The sequence below is a fragment of the Anser brachyrhynchus genome (assembly GCF_964034855.1).
Source record: "Anser brachyrhynchus genome assembly, chromosome: 2".
Lineage (NCBI taxonomy): Eukaryota > Metazoa > Chordata > Aves > Anseriformes > Anatidae > Anser > Anser brachyrhynchus.
This window is the reverse complement of record NC_137695.1, coordinates 145,986,852-146,007,782: the sequence shown is the minus strand read 5'-3', so window position 1 is coordinate 146,007,782 and position 20,931 is coordinate 145,986,852. Positions and strand designations below refer to the sequence as shown.

General features: G+C 38.0%; 1 protein-coding gene and 1 long non-coding RNA gene across 7 annotated transcripts in view; one reads left to right on the top strand and one right to left on the bottom strand.

Moving 5' to 3' along the window:
* Positions 1–20,926, bottom strand: part of LOC308188713 — a 40,035-nt gene extending 19,109 nt beyond the window's left edge. Inside the window, exon 1 of the long non-coding RNA XR_013945711.1 lies at positions 1–20,926. This exon is cut by the window's left edge and continues 1,931 nt beyond it. This is a non-coding gene — a long non-coding RNA (uncharacterized lncRNA).
* The window catches only part of TRPS1 (transcriptional repressor GATA binding 1), a 213,999-nt gene that overhangs the window by 181,985 nt on the left and 11,083 nt on the right, over positions 1–20,931 (top strand). The window lies entirely within an intron of this gene.

Sequence of the window (20,931 nt, the reverse complement as noted above, 5' to 3'; positions counted from 1 at the left end):
AATACAAAAGAAAAATAAAATCACAAGAAAGATTGTGTCTGAGGAGCTGGGGAGCCGGCTGGGGAAGGGGCAGACCAGAAACTGTGTAATGCCGAGTTCTTAAATAAAGGACATGGCAAGCGTTGAATGTATGTTAGGAAAATTATGAAACACGTCTTTGTTATTTTATTGGTGGTACCGTGTGTAGGAAAATACGAAAATTTGTAAAAATTTGTACCATTTAACAGGAGGTAGTAATAGAAAAAAATATCCGAATTGTTAGATGTTAGACACAATGAAATTTATAATCATCTTAGAGAAAATGAAAACAAAGTACCATGTATCTGAATATAATGTAATGTGTGACTGAAAGGACAATAGAAAAGAAATGGACAATGTGAGGTGTTTCAGTGGCTTCCCATTATGCAGTTTTATGTTTTGATAGCCAGTGGAGTTCAATATTAAAATATTTCTAGTGCCCCTGTGAACTATTGCAGGTTTCTGTGGATACTTTTTACGAGCTAATTTTAAATGAATATGAGCAAGGGGTCATAGTGTTTTCATTTGAACATGGTTTGTAAAAACAAAAAGCTTCCGAAGATAATGTGGGCGTGCTAAAAGCAGTACTACACGGACATATTCAGACTTTACTATACTCAAGTGATTTTTTTTCAGTGACTGGTGAGGCTGCCCTAGAAGAGTGTATCAGTCATAGTGCAATACTGTGCTGTTTTTGATCTCTTTGCTATTCTAGAGAATGATAGTGTATGAGAATGATTTTTTTTTTATTGTCCTCATTTTAAGTGATGGTGGAGCAATGAATAGAACAATAATTTATTGAGTATTCACACACTGTATGTATACTTTCATTATACATTTATAGAGGACCTATTGTTTTGTGTTTTCTGCTGGAGGCTAGTCATGTAAAAGAATAGTCTAGAATAGACTCACTCAGTGCATGTGTTGTCCATTTGCCTGTCAGCAATAGTTCTGACAGAAAAAACAGGGAGTTTGAGTGACTGCTGGTCTGTCTTAAGGTATGGTAATGAGGCTAATTAGGAGAGATGAGAGCTGAACTGGATATGTGAAGGCAATTATCCGTGAAACTTTTGTCATGCTTTATCTTTATCAGATCTCTCTTTCTTTATTTTTGGCATTTGCCAGTGACACACAGAATGGAAATATTTGAAGTGATACATATTTTAGAAAAGCAAAGTAAAGAATGGAGGCAGAGGGAAAATTATGTGAGAACATCTCATTATTAAACTCTACAACTTAACAACGATATTGTAGTCCAGCAAGAAAGAATTTTGCCTGTGTTATTCTTGTCACTTACATTTACATGAATTAAAATCAATTACTTCTGGTAATAATGAGCTTAGATAGAGACCTACATCTCCCCTGTTAAGTGTACATTGTTTTGTCCGCACCTTTTATGTTATGAGTAGTTGCAGCAAGTAAGTCATTAAACATATTTGAAAGAAAAGCATGCAAAGATGATGATAAGAGTGAAAAGGTATTTAATTGCATATTAACAAAAAAATGAATTTTTTTCATTTTCAGGAGGATAGTACAATTTACTTTCAGACTGTTTCTTACACCAACCCAATACTAACTGATTAGGAAAGAAGCACTAAACAGAGCAAATGAAAACCAGGTGTCACAAGCCTTGATGAATCAACGCACATAATCCACAAGGAAAGGAGGTGACAAATGAAATTTGTGCATTAATGAGACCATAACCAGACTCAATTACTAGGCCGTTTTGAAGAGTCCTAGGAACTTCACACATTTCTTTATGTTAGAAGGAAAAAAATGACATACTCTGAGATCTCCACATGCTGCTGCTTCTAGTACTAAGTCAAAAGACAGTGTCCCTCTAATCTACTTTTAAAGAAAATATAATGTTAAAAAAAACTAGTTATAGGACATGTTCAATTGCTTTTTTAAAAAGGAAAAAAAATCTACTTCGTAATTTAGATCATTTTAGTGAACTTGGACATTCCGTATGTCTATTGAATGAGTTTATAAAATAAGATTACATACTACAAATCAAATTTATCTTAGTAGCATATGGTCCTCTCTTCTGAACTTGGTAGAAATATAGCAAACTGTATTGAGAATAGATGTGTAACAAAGATCAACATTTATGATCCAGAGAGCTTTCCAGTAAGCACCAGTTCTTTTTTCTCAGATTCTATTTTGCAGTATTTACATTAAAAGCTTTGAATCTTTTCATATAATTTACTACTAGCAACGAGGTAACATAACACAGGTACAGCACAAGATTCCTGAGATCCACAATGCTAATACTAAATCTAATATAAAGGGCTGAATTCGATGTTACATCTTTAATTTCATCTGCTTTTAATGATGGCATGGAAAGTTAGACCCATTTCCCAAATGTTACTGTAAGACCTTGTTCTGTAAAGTAACACCCACCTGACTATAGCCTCTGTCTGTACCCTCCTCCTCTCTTTTCTTTTTACCCTCTGTTCTTCTTGCACATCCATGCACACACAAGAACACTCTCTTCTTTCTACAGTTCAAAGGTGTGAAAAGTAGTTTATTGCAGATTATGGGCCACAGCCATTAGTTTCATAAATAGCCACTGCTGATCTTCTGTAAAAAGTTGCCTGCATGGGAAAGTTTGGAGAGCTCCTCTTTCCATGGGCTTTTTCGTGATGCCGGAAAAAAAATGAAAAACTTTAGCTTACAATCCCCAGGAAGAGAAAAACCTGCCTTGGCAGTTTTCTGCAGAATGAGCATAAAGGGGATGACCACAGAAATGCCACTTTCAGACATCAGCAAAAGCAGTTCTTGGAGACACGGGACCTCCTCCCACACAGGAAATCCTTTCTCACTGTAGGCTTTCTTACTACACATTTGGTATTCATAGCTATAAAGACCTGGAGTATACCTTGGTGAAAGAGAGAAAACCAAAAATATTTTGTTGTTTATATTTTACCTATCAGTTTGACTAAACAGGAACTCTTAGCACACTTTCCTGCTCCCTTCAGCTCCTCTTTTCCTCTATTTATGTTCTCTTGCATTATGCAGAGCTGCTCATGAGTATAAGTCTCCAAAGAGAACAAATGTGCCAATCTCCAAATGTCGTTGGGGAGAGGACTCAAAATCTTCCCATCGAACACCATAACTAAATATTCTAAAGCAGTAATTTGTCTAGTTGCAGAAACGAACATTTTTTTAGTGTGTCTGGATGTCTTTACCTTATTTTTCTAGCCAGTTGACAGTGGTGGTATATAAACACTTAAACCACTTTATTATGGTACCACACCATTACAGCAAGTTACCTATGGTACTCATAATGAATAGGTTACTAACGAAGTGTCATTTCCTAGCCTTATTGGTTTATGTTGCAACCTTAATGATATTTCAGTTTTGGAATAAACTCTCAAAGTAGTGTACAGGGATTTGGACACACGACTTGCATTAACATTAATCAAAATCACGTGTCTAAATTCCCACCGCACTAAAAATGTACCTTTTGATTGTGGATTGGAATTGCATGTCCGGGGGTGCATATGCAAAAGATCACTTCACCAGCTGCTTCCTTTTGTGCTCAGTCATGTTTGTGCTCTTCATACCTGAAATGAAAGAAGGCAGCGAATACTGAAGCCCTTTGTTCACAGGCTGTGTCACTGAGGACAATGACAATTCATGTTTCCTCACTTTAATCTGCACAAGCCCAGCAAGTCCTTTTTGCTGATATGCTGAGATGCTAACTCTAACAGGGGTGGGCAGTCACGTCTCTGGTGTCCCAGCTAGCTCTGTGCAACCACGAGATTCTGAAAGTGAGAATGAAAGACTGGTTCAGATAAAGTAAAGCTTCCTCTCTAACATCATCCTCAGTGCCAGACAGGTCTTCGTGAAAAGCAGTGGCCTTGTAGCAGCAATTTGAATATTGCTGGAGTTTGGCATTCTTCCATATTTTCCCGGTTTTGGTTACAAGCAGTGTCAAATATTACTGTAACTGAGGGAAACCATTCCAGCAGGTCTTACAGCCCCAGTGAAAGCAGAGCCCAGAATTGAGCAAGTCAGCCTAGAGCTCAAAGGTCCTTCTAATTAATTAAGTAGGCTCCAGGGGTTAGACTCATTGTGATATGGTTGGCCATGGATTGACAAATTTTGGTGTTTCAGTGCATGTGTGTTGACCCATTGGTGGCTGGTGGTCACTGATTCAGAGACATGACTGTATCACAGGTTTAATACCAGAGTATCTCCCAGAAACCAAATAAATTCATCTCTTCAGGCCCTCCTTAAGACACGAATAGTTTCCTCATTAAAAATCTTAAAAAGAAGCTGTATGTATTGTTCCAGTACCAAACTCAAAAGGGTTTGCTTGCTGTCTGGGATTTGGAGCTAGTGAAGCTCAACTGTTCACAAGCAGACCATGGATTATAAACTGTGCTTTTGCAGCGATGTCTTCTGCTGGCTTCACTGGAGCATCTTTAAGGAAAAAAAAAATCTTGAAAAATAACATTCCATGTGTAGGCTAATCCATGCTTTTACAACTGAAGCAAACTGCAGAAAAAACCCTGAAGTTAGCTTGAATATCCTATCTTGGAATGATGGGTGCTGACTGACTGAAAAACAGGAAAAAGGAGTTTCATTTGCTGGATTTCAAAGCAGTTACCTCATAAAATAAATAATAACTTTCCATATTGCTTTGCCATTAATCCATATATGTAACACAAACAAATGAATAAGAAGTTTCATATTCTCCAAAGTCTGCAATGATTCCACCATGAAAGACAAACAGTTTCTATCTGTAGTGATGACTCATTGATTCACTATAGCACCCAAAGAGCCATTTAAGAAAAGTGCAGTTATGTCCCTTTGGCTGACTGAGGCTCTAGCATTTAATAAAACCAGAACCCCAGGCATTTTCTTAATTTTTATCTTAGGTCCAATCTTGCAAAAGCTTATGGATGTGCTTAACTTTACACAGGTGAATAGGCTTATGAAACTAAATTAGATCTTTCCCATGCTCAAAATTCAGCACTTTTTTGTTTTTTCCTTTTTTTTTTTTTGTAGGAGCAGGGCCTTTCTGTGCTGCCATAAAGTTCATTTTTATTTCTACTTTATCACATTCAGATGCTTTCTTTGCTATGTTTTCTGTTTCAAGCTAGAACTTTTAGAAATATAGTGTTCCCACTGTGGCATTGGCGTGAAAAAGAGAAAAGATGTATTTGAAACTTGCATGGCTCCAATGAAAATGCTAGTAAAGATTGCCTTAATCCTAGGATCCAACAAAAAATACATTAAAATCGCTAATGAACAAGCCAAGAAGTATTGTGTAATGAAACAGTTAAAGTAGCACTTGTTTCCTGGCAATGAAATAAAGGTTTTTATCATTTTTTTAAAAAATTGTTTCAAAAGCATCTTTCAATGTACAGTCCTTTTCAGTTTGCATCTGTCTGCTTCGTGAGCAATCCTTTCACCCCCTTTTCAAAGCCATATGAAGCTTGCAATGCAGGATAATTAAAACAAATCTTGAATAAACTGTTTTGTGGAGATAGAAGTTTGATGGTTGAATATATAAAAAATTGTAACCAGATGTTGTGCAGAAGCCATAGTAGTTTAAAGATCATGCGCTTTTTCTTTTTTCTTTTTCCTTTTTTTTTTTTTTTTTGGTATGAAGCAAAAATACTCTAATTGAAGTTGTCAGCAGGAGTGAGACTAATATGCCTGTATTTGATTAAATAATAGTTTATTTAACATTCAGTGTGGCCCAAAATTGGCTGAGACTAAAATACAGAAACTTTACTTGAAATTTTTTTTATTTAAATAGAGTGAAAAGTAAACCTAGTAAATGTTAACATTTTTTCTTGATATTACCAACTATTCTATTATTTGTCCACTTCTGTGTCTAGTTGAAATGTTGTGCTATCCACTGCACACAAATTTTCTTCCTATTCTCCTATTAACTGGTTGATCAATGGAAGAAATGGAAAAAGAAGGCTGGGCAATAAAGTCTGGAGTGCACTGGTTGATCACAATCATTACTGAAATCTGGTAGAACTTAAAAGTATAACACAAGCATCATCCAACATCCCTTCTTGCTACTCCGTGAAAAGCATGGAAACTCAGGCAGACGCATTAAAGGATAGTTGTGCATGAAAAAGGTTGTGTCTTTTAAAAATACCAGAATATTGAAATATGCCCATTAGATTTCCTGGCGTATATTTACTCTCTACAGAATAGCAGTGTTTAATGGATAAACTCAGAAAAAGTGGTGGCTAAGATTTCTTCAAGGGATGATTGCTAAGTATAGCCCTAGTTTTTCTATTTCTATTCTAATATATTCTAATTTTCTGTTTCTTCAGTAATTAAAAGGTCAGGTTTTGATAGACTTTCTCTCTTTTTTTTGCTACTTTACTTCTTAAATAGCCCTGTAGCTTCACATGATGCTGTTCGTAAACAAGGGGATCCCCATCTTGCCTTCTGTGAGTAACCACCGCTAAAACCATAGGAATTTCATTCTCACTCTTCTCTTTGTGGCTGTTTGGCCTTTTGCGTAAGAAAGGGCTGTGTGACTCATGATCCACAGATTGCACAGGGTTTAAAAATGAACCATGAAGGCGTGAGTTGCTTGGCTTGTTGGTGGCATGTGCTGCTGTGAGTGCCAGTACTTCCCGCTTGGAAGTCAGGATGGAGATAGCGTGTTTTTAAAGCAGATCTACCTTGGAAATAGCTATTTCCAGTTGCCAAGTGGTGTTCCCAATTTTTTCTTTAATCCCTTGCCATCGCGTGACCCTTTAGGTGCCCTCACAGTACCCTCTAGTGACTGCAGCTGACTGCTACAGCCCAGCCTGCTCCCGCCTCGCTGCGCTCAGTGCTGCCCAGCTTCTTGCTCCCTTGCCTCTGTACCTGGGACCAGACTTGGTGGTTTGAGCAATGCTGATCTTTCACTGCTCCGACACCCAGCCAGTAAATAGCAGACAAGGCCAAATTTGTAGGGAGATTGCAACATTCAGTAGGAAACTTGTATTTCATTCCGAGGCCATTAATCACTGAAATGTAGTAGAAATTTCAGCCCCAGCTGTGCGTGCGATGTGTACTACAGTGCTAGGGCTTTCATTCCTGAAATGCACAATTACATACACCATCTTGAAGATAACATCTCCCAGGTCTACCCTGGCATTGCCACACGTACCAGGGCTCCAGAGGTAGGTGATGGCAAATCTGTAGTAAAATCAGCCAAGAACTAACTTTAGAATAGCAAAAGTGAAGCTCAGTGCAATCAGTTTTCTTTTCGTTTTGTTTTGTTTTGTCTAAAACAGATGGGGATCAGAACAGTGCTAGGTTTTCACTGTTTTCTACCATCTTCTTCTGTCCTTGTGTGTCGTGCCAGTGGTGGAGGTATGTTGAAAAGGGAAAGGATTTCCTCTCTGATTTGGCAAAGGAAGAGTTAGTTGCAAAACACAGGTTTGTTGAATGTCATAGCTAAGATGCTTAGATTTGCACTGCTCTATAGTAACTTCTGAAAGTTTTTCCCTCATTAACTCAGACTGCTGTTAATAAAGGAAACAGGGCCCGGTATTTATCTTTCAGGATTTTTTTTTTTTCTAGAGGTATAACTCACTGGTAGAAGTGACCTGATTTGAAAAGATCTTTTCTTATAAAAATACACGCATGTCACATCCACTTACATATTTGGTATTATTCAAAAGAGCAGGACTTGTTGTGTATCATGCCTGGATTTAAACCCTCCTTCAGAGGGTCCGGGATACTGGTCATAGGCAGGTAGCATTGGCAGCCATCCGAAAATCTCCTCAGAAGGTCCAGAGTTTGTTACTGCATGAATCATTCAGTGTTCCCCACACCTTCCTCATCTTCCTGCTGATTTTACTATCACAGTTTCACAGCCATGAAGTTTCCATAGCCATGTCCATTTCCCTATGACTAGCCACTAAGGTGTGAAATCCTAGTCCATGACACAGAACCAAAAAATGTTTCCTATAAAATATATGTAGGAAATAAAGCCCCTTCTCTTTTCAGTTCCTGAAAGAGAGCTTTTGGCAAAGATGCTGATGAAATGGAAGATTTTTTTTTCCCCTAGAGAAAAGTCATGTCATTATTAATGCGCTTCTTTTTGGTGTGCATCTTTTTCCTTCTCACTCCTAAGGATTCCAGTAGGTGATAAAGAAAAGGAGGGAAAACAATTTGACATTTCACTGTTAAGGAAAACCTGAATTAAATTGAAAGGTGAATTCATAAACTGTCAGGATTTTTGTTCCGTCAGTAAAGCAAAATGGCTTTGAGTATAGTCTGTTAGCAGCTGTGATTGTGTATGGCATGTCTTAAGGTAGAGACATTTTTATTTCAGAGTTGTGTATGTGGGCCTTATGGAGTCTTGCTTAAAATCAGATGAACTGTGATACAAGCAGCAGAAGTAAGGGAAAAGGGATACTGTTTCCTAACTTTTTTTTTTTTTGCTTATATAGCAAAATCTGGTGTATTGATCAGTGGAACAGACCCAAACAGTTCATCCTTGAGTTCCTGTCCTAGGCCTGCACAACCACAGTGATCGCTTTTAGGCAGCCCAGTGGTCCTTACCTCTCCAGGTACAGCACGGACCCAGCCACAGCTGCCCACGAACAAGGCTGTGGAGTGGTTTAGCTGATGCCCCTTGAGAAAGGAAGCTGAGAGCTTGTTTTACAAGGTATTGCTGCACAATCAGCTTCGTCTAAGAAGCCTCCAGAAGATGTGCAAAATAAGTTAACTGAAGGGTTGCAGGGGGAATTTTGCGGTGTCTCTTGTTCCAGCTTCATTTCGCGAATGCCATTTTTCAGTCCTCTGCAGAACTATGAACTGAAGCCCGAGTGTGTGACAGGGTGGGTGCATTTCTTCCTCAGCCTGCAGGGCTTATGATGGAAATCCCCACTAAGTTGCATTTCTCTCTCGTACTGCTACTGTCAAGTGCATGCCACTTAAGAGAATGACTGCTCCCACAGTAAATTCACCCTGCCAGTTGCAGTAGAAACAAATCCTTTGGAGAAATGAAATCCATAGGTGGAAAGCAGTAATTCTGACAATGCCGATTTTAAAGCTGGTGTCTTAAGCAATGGAAGAACAACTTCCTTCAAGGTAGGACAAAAATTATTCTAGGGATGCTGGAATCAGTACTGTGCAGTTACAGTATTTGTTGGTGCTGATGTGAATGAGTACAAAAAATACAGAGGACATACCAGCTTCTGGGGTTGCCAAGGCAGAAAATCCTGCATGAATGCTATTAAGATAAATATTGTTTATTATTATTATAGTGTATATATACTTTAAATTGATTTCCCTACTGGGTGATTCTCCTGGGTGGGCAGTGGTGGTGGCGGTGGCAGTAGAGCTTAAGGCTTGGTTAAGGCATTTTAATTAATGAGGTTAAGCTTGATTAATAAGGGATTCAGAGTATTCTTTTGTCCCTAACAGTTACCATGACTTTCCTCTTTCTTGTGCTTTTACATGCTGCTACTGCCCCTAGCACTGTATCAGGAAATCTGTTTTTCTTTTCTTTTTTTTTCTCCCTTTTCTCTCTCTTTTTTTTTTTTTTCCTTTTAAACCTTGTGTTATATCACAGATTTTAAGGTCTTCAGTCATTATGCTGTGGCTCTGTCTTGAATTCCATGAAATGTTTCCTATCAAACTAGGAGACCATATGCCCATGTTGGCCTAAAATTCACAGTGCATCATGTACCAGAAATAGAAGCTGGTAAAGATTCTTCAGAGATTGTGTTCACTTGTTCCAAAGACCTGGTTTGTTTATGGAAGGGATGCTTGCAGTACATAAACACTATTTAAGGAGAAATGTCTCCAAAATGTAGAACAGTTGTTCTATTCTCCTTCTCATCTTAATGGCATTTTTAAGAAAAACTATACAACACCATATATTGAATCTCATTTACAAGTAGACATTAGGATCTCCATAGGAAACAACAGGCAGAGAATGTTTTTTTGCAAAACCTACATTAGATACTTCTCGCAGTTTCTCTGAAATATTTTGAAATTATTACTGATTTAGTCTATTTTAATTAATTTAATATTTATAACCATGAAATTTCAAATATTTTTCAAGACAATCGAGTAGGAATTAAGGCTAAAGTGGATAGAAATGAATACAACAAGTAAGTGACAAACGATCTACAGCCTCTCACTAAAGAAAGATTCAGTTGAAGAAAGGATCAATTTACCCAGAATACTTGAGTTTCATATAGTTCACCAGCTTCACAGAATCACTGAGCATGAAAGGCAGCTCTGGATCACGTCGTCCAACCCCGCTGCTCAGAGCAGGGTCAGCTAGAGCAGGGTGCTCGGGGATGCATCCCTGTGTGTTTTGAGTATCTCCAGGGTAAAGTCTTTACAACTTTTCTGGTTAGCCTGCTCCTGCGTTCAACCACCCCTACTGCAAAAAAAAGTTTTTTCATTATGTCCAAATGTGATTTTCAGTATTTCAGTTTGTACCTTTGCTTCATGTCCTGTCATTGGGCACCACTGAGAAGAGCCTGGCTCAGTCTTTATTCTCGCCATCAGGTATATGTGCCTATGGATAAGATCCCTCTGAGCCTTCTCTTCTCCATTCTGAACAGTCCCAGCTCTCTCAGCCTCCCCTTGTAAGAGAGATACTCCCTTAATCACATTTACAGCCCTTCACTGGACTCTCTCAAGTATGTCCCTGTCTCTCTTGCACTGGGGAGCACAGCACCAGACCCCAGACCCAAATGTGTCTCGCTGGGCTGAGCAGAGGGGAAGGATCACCTTCCTCGACCTTTTGGTGATGCTCTGCCTGATGCAGCTCGGGAGGCTGCTGGCAGTTTTAGGTGGTTTAACTTTAAAAAATACAAACATAAAATTTATTGATAGCACATTTTACTTCCCTGCAAGAGAATTTTTTTTTTTTTTTTACCCCATTACCTTCCTATATGGCTGCAACATTGAACATGAACTCTGGTCCATTCTTACTTCTTAAAGCTTCAAAAAGGAAGCCATCAAATATTTTTGCCAAAAGTGGGATTGCAGAACAGAATAAGATTATTATGTTAGAAGCAGCCACTTAGACACAGACTCTGCTTTATTGTCTTGTTCTTTGGAAGTGTTTGAAATGGATTGGATTAGATGAAAATGTCCATTATAAAAAGGCCACTACTTTTCAATATTTACCACACGGTGGTATCTGGGATACCACAGTTTCTCCCTAAGCTTACAATAGGAAATAACTATGGTAATTGTGTGGTATGGGTTGGCAAATGTTGATTTTTCTGAATGGAAGCCATTCTAGCAACAGCACGTAACAAGATCTGCAGTAAGAGTGCAGTCATAAACGTATTGAAAATAATAGGTGGACATTTGGATCAGCTTTGGATCCCTCCCTAGTAACAGCTTTCTCTGGGGGACTGTGTGAGACTCAAATTATAGTTACTTCAGTTCCTGAAGAAGTGTATAAGGTATATCTGCCCATAAGAAACATTTTCTTGTTATGCTTCTTCTTTAATTAAAATTAATGGTCCCAAGGGGAATTTTTTAAAGCACAAGTACCAGGTAAATGAACCTCACTGGTTTTCACCAAGAAGTAGACACCTAATTGACATTTCCTCCCTGAGTCCTGAAGACTTCCATTAAAACTTTAGATCCTCATTTTGTAACGTAGAAATAGAAATTATTCTTCCAGGGTAATTTCCAGATTTGGGGTGCAAATTTGGGAGGATGTAGGTGATCAAAAGTCAGTGGGATTGAGGCTTCTATGACACTTAATGGCTTTTGAAATTTTTACCCCCGAGGAGCCTTTCCCCTGCTGATTTTGGCAGCCCTCAGCCAAAATCTACAAATGAGAGTTCCTCCTCTCAGCTGCTGGCTTTCTGAGCCATTTTCTATATAAATAGAGATCACGTGGACTTTAATAAGGTCAGGGAATGTTTTTTAAATGTCTGTGATTTTTTTTCCCCCTCAAAACTTAATTTTGCCCATCTGATTTCTATGGAAGTGGGAACAGATGCCAGAAGCTGAGAACTCCAGCAGCTTTGTGCTCATTCGTACAGCAGAGTACTTGCGGGATTGGGACCCTCAATTACTATCATATGTAGAGTTACATATTGGCTCTTAGCAGAGATCTGCAAATGCTGTCTGGTTCTTCTACCATGTCAAAGTTGGGGGGTGTTTAAGGAAATATGGATGTATCTTTGCTCCATTTTTATCTATTCATTTGATGAGTGAGACTACTTCATGAAAGGAGAGATACTCGGGGTGGTGCCTTCTTAAACATAAATCCTCCAGTATTGATGCCTAAACTTAAGCACCTAATTCCATGTTTAGGCACCTTCATAACTGGCTCTTTATCTCAGAAAGCGAGTCTGTTTATAACAGAGTCTAACTATTGATTTAGATTCCCTATTGGAGACAGCAGGGCTTGGATATTTTTGCTTTGTGCCAAGAAATGAAAGTCAGAAGCGTTTCCAGTTTTCTCGATGTCTCTTTCAGCGTGCTTAGGGCTGTTCTGAGAATACTTCTTCTATGCAGTGACTGAACAGAAGAGCAGCAGTCTAATTTTGTCTGTGTTATAATGTTTGTAAATTAGAAAAATACAAGGGGCTCATAATGACTTTTTCTTAGGCTCGCTCGCTAACAACTGCTTAGCTCGTTTGGAAGCAGGCAGTGTGCAGGAAGGAGCAGCAATCTGTGGGAACAGGCACTGATTTTTCAGGCAGCCACTCAGAATCGCAACTGCTGCATGAATCTGTTTCTGCAGAGTGCCAGTGGAGGAACGTTTATATTATTTAGGGACAAGGATCACAGTTCCCAAACCAGGCTCCCTCTGTCCAGCTTACACACTAATACATCTACCTACCCCTTTTTTTAGTAAGGAATGCTATTATTCCTAAATTGTACTTTTCATATAAATCTTGTTTTTGGCTACTTCATGTAAGTACTGCTCTAAAATTGCCTGAGTGGTCAAGTTGCTTTAAAAAGTTGGGAAGAAGCTTGAACAGAAATTTAGCAAATTTTGCAGCAGTTCTTAAAAAAAGCTGATTAAACTTGTTGCGGTACTAACATTGTAATTTTTGTAAAGATGCTGAGAGATGCTGCTGGCAGCTTTTTATTGTGCCAGGCGGTAAACTGTAAAGAAAAAACAGGACACAAATTAGGCAGGCTGTAGCTTAAATATTTGTGAACACACCTCAGCAGAGATAACACATTACTTGAGTCGATAGGCACAAGGAGTCTAGAAAAATGGTGCTGCGTTTTGGGAAAACAAAGACAATCAGGGCTTTCTTCTTGAGCAGCTGCAGCCAGTTCCACTAATGGAAGTGCAAGAGCAGAAACTGGCAGCACAAGGTATGTGTTCGTTTTTACAGATGGCAATGCAGACAAGTTGGTAATTGAGAAGGAAGTCGTGTACGTGAGCTGTTTGACGGGGGACAGCCCATTACAGTACTTTCCTGTGTAATTGACTCGGTGAGTTATTGGAGAGAGAATTTCTATTCCTCTTGAATAGGATTTGGTTATTGCAAAACGACATCATTATTGTTAGTGAAATGCAAGATTGAGTTTGCTTTTTTTTTTATTCCTTTTTTTTTGTCACTGGTGTGAATAAAACTTTTAAAATTAATTTTAATTTTGGCTCCATGGAGACCTGTGTCGTACTGCTGGGAGTCAGTAGCAAAATGCAGCAGAAGAGAGATCGTGCCACACTGCAGTCACTGTTGTTTAAAGCCCTGAAAGAGATTTAAAGATGATCAGTTTGTGTGAGTTTGAGGATCAGGCCTCAAAAATATGTTAGCAAAAGGTGATTGAAGGAAGCCGCTTTCCAGAAAAATTAAGTCAATATTTAACTCTTTGTGAACCAGATTAACATGCAATTTCACCAGAAAATGTTTCTCAGTGTTCATTACAAATGTCTCATGCCTTAAATATGTATTTGTCTGGTTATTTAGTCTGTATATAATAATTTGGCCCAACAGCAGATCACACATATTTTTCACACATAGCATTTAAAAATGAACCGCCACTAACTGTGACAAGGAAGTCTAACCTGTACAAAAAGTTATATTGCTTCATATATTTGCCACCACAGATCTTGAGGGAGAAACCGAAATTACCCTCCATCCCTATATGAATTAACAAGGAGATGCACTGCCAACTGCATAATTTTCACAGATAAATGCTCAAATGAATGAAAATTAATAACTCAAGGACATTTCCTTGGAAAGTGTACTATGATCGTATATAGTTGCACATGGCTCTTAACAGCTGATTAAAACGATGGTGAATTTCTACCCATGGAGTTTAGGCTCTGGCTGAAGGTGGGTGTTTGGTCCAGGTCCTTTTGCAGTGACAAAGGTTGGGTGTTCTGTAGCTGGGGTGAGGAAATAAAGGTAAAGAGATTCAACAGCAGCTGATTTCATGGTTTCTTTGCATACCTGCACAGTTCTTAATTTAATTGTTTAGTTTAATCAGCCGATGTTTTACTTTGGTAGCAATCATGCAAAATTCTTAGTAACACAAAGAGATTGGAGTTCACTTGCCTGTATTGTCTTCTTGTTGTTGTTTTTTTGTTTTGTTTTGTTTTGTGTTTATTTGTGGATGGGTGGGGTTTTTAGTTTTCTTTTTTTTTTTTTTTTAAGTAGTGAAGTGTCACTGTCTCTAAGGCAGCTTTATAAAAATACAGGGAAATGCTACAGATGCTAGGACAAAATCTACTCATCTGCATTTTTGCTGCTCTTAAAAAAATAATAATTGCAATTTACATGCACATGAAAATATTTACACTCTCTAAGGAAATCAGGGTTAGAATTCTGAAATACTGCACTAGTAGTGAAGCGGTGATGTTTAATTTACTGTCTGTTTTGTTTTTTTTTGACTCTCTAAAGAACCCCTGATTCCTGTCATTAAGTTCGTGATACAGCATATATCATACAATATGCTGTTAAAATAGAGCATTAAAAATTCCACTAAACATTTTGTATGAATTAGGTATGTAATTTTAACTTTACTCTTGACATTTCTACTTTCTTTCTACTTTGCCTTTCCTAACCTCTTTCTTATGTGTCTTTCAAATACAGCTCTCTAATGTAATTGTTCTTGAAAATTTCCTAGATGAAGACTTTGGATTTGGCACATTAAATTGACTTCAAGAGGCATCTGTTAACTCATAGCTGAGGTTGAAAACAAGATCTACTTTAACACTCTGCCTTATGTGTTTCTCTTTTTCTGACAACTTACACTTTAGGGTTGAAAATTTGCTGTGCCTGCTCTATTCCTGAAAGTTTTCCAAGTTATGAAGGGAAGAAAGCCCAATGACTTTCTTTTTAATTTAGACATAGTTACAGCAAAAGCAACTAAAATTTTAAAATGTGAAACTTTACAGGGACATAGTTGTGGCTATTTTCATAGTTGAGAGAGAAAGCGGTTTTGATTAAACACATTTAGGAAGGTCTGAGTGCCCCTGCAGCCAAAAGAAAAGAGGGCTAAAAGATTATTTTCCTATCCTAAACTGAAGAAAGTAGCACTTATTCCAACATCCAGATGGTGCATTGCTGCCCAGGTCTTAAACTTCAGTTAATCTCAGCCTTTCCAAAACACAGAAAACTAAAGGCTGCCTCGTGTAAGGGTGAGTAGTGGACAATACCTGGAAAGACCTGCAGGTGTAAAACAAGAAACTCCAAAATAATCACAGCAGTGCAAACACAGCATATACAGCTGAAACCATAAACGTCTTTTTTTTCTGAACCACATGGCAGCAGACAGGCGACTACGGGTCTGAGGCCATCTGCTTACAGTTGGTGCTGACCACGGAGGGTCACCTGGCTCACACTGAGCCAGGGGTGTGCATGCTTCCTGGCACTTCCCCTCTGGACCTCCCGTGCTGCCAGAGAGCATCCAGAGCCTGTGGTTAGCCCGGCTTTCAGCGAGACCTGTATGGTTGTAGTCCCCAGCTTTGTCTCTGGAAATAGGTCAGGCATATGCTTATCGTTGGGTAACATTTATGATTTCTCTGCATCTTACATTCTGGACCGGCGAATACGATGTTCTCCATTTCTGTCATGGTAGGAAAGCCAGAGATGGACAAAAAACCCAGTCAGGCTTCATTGTATCGTCATTTTGTTGTGGGGAGGTGAAAGTAATCAGCAAAAAGACAAATTTTGTTGTGTCCAAAACCAAGAGGGTGATGTAAGAAAAACGCTTGGCTGACGCCTGCGGAGCCTATTTGAGTTTCTAAAAGCATCTTCTGGCAGAAATTTTGAAAACAGGATGTATTTGGCACTAGAAGAGTGTCAGGCACCCTTGGTTAGTCTAGCTAGCTAAAAAGCCACAGTTCTTGAGCAGCATTTTTGGCTTTTAAAATATGTATTTTGCTAAATGAAGTTCCATTGAAATACTATCTGAAAGTTCAGTACATTTTAAAGTATTCTTGTGTAACTGTAAATTGTAATGACTCTACTGCATGGCTACAAAATTTGAAATTGCATAAACTGCATGACATCTTTTTTAAAATCTAAAACAGTTTTGTGTGAAAAACAAGGGCATGATCCCGTCAATATGCCTGAATAAATAACTTCTTACGGTATTCTCTGCTGTTTTATTGGCTAGCAAAAATTACTAATAATAACTCCCTTACTTAAATGAAGTCTTGTAACTAGTGAAAATTGTTCAAGGAGTTAAAAACATCAGCCATTCAGACTTGATGATGTGTGTACCAGGTTTCAGACTTGTTCAATTTGAAATGGTCAAGATATGAAACCATAAAAAATGTGAGTAAATACTCTGCATATCAAGGGTTGTTATGCAATTACATGCTTTCAGTATGGTTCTTACTTAGGGAAAACAGTTAGTAGAGAGATCTGCAATACATGTTCACAGAACAATTACAAACTTTCATAGCTTAGTTACATAAAAATAATAATCCACTTGTTGCTTTGCTACTAATAAAATACTAAAATGTGTGCATACTTCCCCTTCCCCCCTGAGAGCAAAACCACTATGGCTGTAGGTTTGTTAGAAAGTTATCTGAGAAACTTGAAATTCCCCTGTTCACCCTCCTACCCCCACCCCAGTTTGGGCCAGTCTCCAAATTATAAACAGCTGAACTGATTTAAATAAAGTTTTTGTTACAAAAACAACAACAAAAAAATAAGGTTACATTTGGGCTGAGAAAAAAACCATGTGCCAAGTTTCAGCCCAATGTGATTTGAGACAATCCTGATGTTAAATGCCCAGACCCAGGAACTGGAATGGAAATAGAGACAGGCAGGCTCTTTGCTGGACTGGCCCCTTCAGGATTTGTGATTGTAATGTAGCGGTTATAAAGCTCCAGATGATTAAAGTTTGACTTAGTAAATACATATTTTAGTTATTTAGACCCTTCTGGTTTATTCTTACAAGGATGTACAGGAAAATTTCATGGATGCCTCCAGTTAGTGCCAGTGGCATTAACTTGAGACTGTGGCTCAAAGCCTACCGTGATTACTTCTGTCAATTTACCTTTTCTGGGCTGATCTTAACAGATTGTTTAACCATGACAAGCGTGTGTACATGTTTGAAAAAGAGCAAAAGCTTCCATATTTCTTTCGAATGCTGGCTGAGGTTTGTTCTTAGCAGAGCACTCGAGCATATGGCTGGCATTTTTGAGGCTGTAGGCCATTGCCATGGGGCAGATCTTGCTGATTTGGAGCTCAAAGGTCTGCTCCTTTGCAAGACTACTGGAAAAATACAGCAGTATTGTCACTGACTGGTACAAAAGCTGGATATGCAAAGCCAAACAGACTTATGAAGTAGAATTATCATCACTAATTACCATCTAGGACAAAAAGTAACTATTTATAATTTCTGTTGGCTAATAAGCTTTATAGAACTCTTGATATGGAAAGTAAAGGCCTGTTTTTTTTTCTTTTTTTCTTTTTTTTAAAGTAATCGTATTGGTTTGGGAGTAGAGGACTTACAGGCATTGCAGGCCTTTAAAAACAGCTTCCATTTTTTCTTGAAGCCGTGATCAAAATGTCTCAGGTATACAAGCAGGTCAATTCTCTGGTTAGTGGGATCTGAAGAGTCATAATACGTAGTCTGATTCTACCCCAGTCCTGTTTCATCCCAGGAAGCCCATTTTAAAGCTCTGCATCCCCACTACAAAACGTTGTATTAAAAAGCAACAACAACAAAAACAGCAAAGCAACAGGATTTAAGTTTCTCTAGAGGTGATTTAATTCTTATTTCATCAGTGTATGTTACTCTTTGTTGGAACACTTAGTCAGGGGAAAAATGATTGTTGATTTTTCTGTAAGGTCTTTAAATGACACAGAAATAAGAGACCAAGAAGGTAAAGAAATATAAATTTACATTAAATTTAAAGAAGGATGTCTGGCTGAACTTCTTGGGACTTTTAGAAATAGTTTGTATGTACTAGATAAACACAGGTGCATGTTTTTGGTGCAGATAGCTGCAACTTGATATTTTGTAGCTTGCTGTCAGCATTATATTATTTCATTGCAACCGATACCCAATCTGAATCAGATCTTTAAGTGAAAGTGAAAATATAATAGGAGTTACTTTTCTCAATGTTTTAAACATACACTAGTTCCACATGGGTCAGTGAGGATTTCAGTCTTGTAACACCTTCTGTCACCATTCAGGTGTATGTGAATACAGATTATAAACTCTAAGCTACTCTCTATATTGTGAAAGTCTTCTATGACTTTGTAGGGGGTATTTCCCAAACTCAAGTAACACAAACAGAAATGAAAGGGTGGGAAGACTTACTCAGATTAAGACTCCACTTGTTTAATATACCACACCAAGAAACCATAGACTGACAGACAAAAAGTAGGAATGGGAAGGAACAGTTATGCAGTTGTGTCTGAATCCTGGCCATATACAGTCATTTCCGCTTGGAAACTTCTCACCCTTCAAGTGGACCAAATTGGGGTTAGCTTAGTGAAGCTTTCATTGTACTCTTAAGGAAAATATTTCAGCGGCCAGGTGAAGTTTTGCAAGGATATGCAACCACAAAAAGATTTGGGAGCTCTAGCTCACTTGGAGGTAAGTGTGCCTTGCCAGAGTGAGCTGTGTCTTGAATACACAATGTTAGATTTTGTTGGCTGAAGGACATCAACTACTATTTATTTCTCCCCCTACCCAAATTGAGAAAAACATAGTGCGTTACTGTTTCTGATTTAAGAGACATAGTAAGGAATGATGTAAGAGGGTGAGAGAGAGATTATCTTGATGACAATCTAGATTTTATTGTATCACCTTAAAGTAGCACAACCTGCTGTACTAATGAAATTGTGTTCTTGGTTTGAAAGGGCAATTGTTAGCCTGACTTTGTGCTCACTAAAAACATTTCCCCAATCTTGTTAAATTATTGCACTCATTTCAGATTTTTATGGCTGTGCAGCTTACCAGCCCTCGTTTCTTTACGTTTCATTCATTTTCCTTGTATTGATGATTAATGGAGGATGTCGAACGTTAGAGTGAGCAGGCATCAGCAAATGCAAGATCATAATTAGTTTAGCTGACGAGGGCCTCTGATAGCACTTGCATCTGGATGGAAAAATTACCCTATAGGGAACTGGCTGCTCACCAGGTCTTTTTAGTGATACATTGTGAAACACCCGATGAATCAAATGCCCTTTCAATGCCAAGAAAGTGTTCCAGTCTTGAAGCCAAAATTATGTCTGCAGAAAGCTTTCCATTTGAAATGTATCAGAGTACAATTATAACCATTGTATTTTTTTGGCATGAACACCAGTCTTCTACAGTATGGACTAAAGCTAAATAAATTACTTAAATTTTATGAAACCCTGAAATTTTGACTTATCGTGTTAGTAATTTTTAATTTATAATAAAATTACTCTTCACCCAAGCATTTTTTCCCCATTCTCGACCATTCTTATCTTAGATGCTGAAGCTGTCTTACTGATTTTTATTTTTCTTCATGAAAAAGGGAACAGAGTTGAAATTCAGATTTTCTTTTCAGCAAAAGAATTCCTTTTCCTGCTTATTAGTATTTGTGCCCACAAACACAGCCTAACTTTTGTTTAAATGAGAAGTTTAATGAAATCATTACTCTGTAGAAAGAATTTAACGAGCAATACTCATAAACGTGTCTACTTTTAAATATTCTTGGATCATTTTGAAAGCTGATGAATGCACAGCTCAGTCTGGTTAAAAATCAATTTGTATTTAGGAAAGTTGTACTGTGCCTTTCTTTGCCTGAATAAAATAAAAGGAATATATCTACATTGATGAGACTGTGTTTTGTGGGGTTTCAGGTGAAGTTTGAAAGAGGTCTCACTAAAAACACTACTTTTATTTGTTTATTTGGCAGAGGTTACTCCTTGTTCTTAGGGGGATGAAGTAAATCTATGTTATTTTATACTGATTTCAGAAGTAAGTGGAAACAACTGGAACTGAATATCGTGTATTCAATTTATGAAGTATAATCTCTGTTAAAGGAATTGGTATGACGCAGATACAAACTGCAATTAATTAACATGGTGGTTTTCAGGATTCCTGTTACCGATCACACTTCAAAATCAAGCAAACTAAAAAGAAATAATCTGTTGTGAAATGCAGTGAACAAAATAGGAGAAGTTTACAGAATGTTCTCTGTCAGCTTCCAGAGTGGTTTTCAGAATTTGCTGTTTAGAAACCATCATTAAATGCACAAAACCTGAAGTTCAAAAAGTTAAAGCTGTTATTCTGAAAAGGCTTTGGTGTTTCACACACCTCATCCATCACTCTAGGGTTAATTATAATGAAAATCAGTGGTGCCTATTAAGCACAATTGAACCTGACCTCATTATGGGCAGTGTGGTTTTATACTGTCATTGTTGCCAGTCTAGAGACAAAACTCCTGTGTTGATTTGTCCTAACTCCACAGATCATGTGACTCACCTCTGACCTGTTTTTTTTTTTCTGTGTGTTTTTTTTTTCTTCCCTATTTCA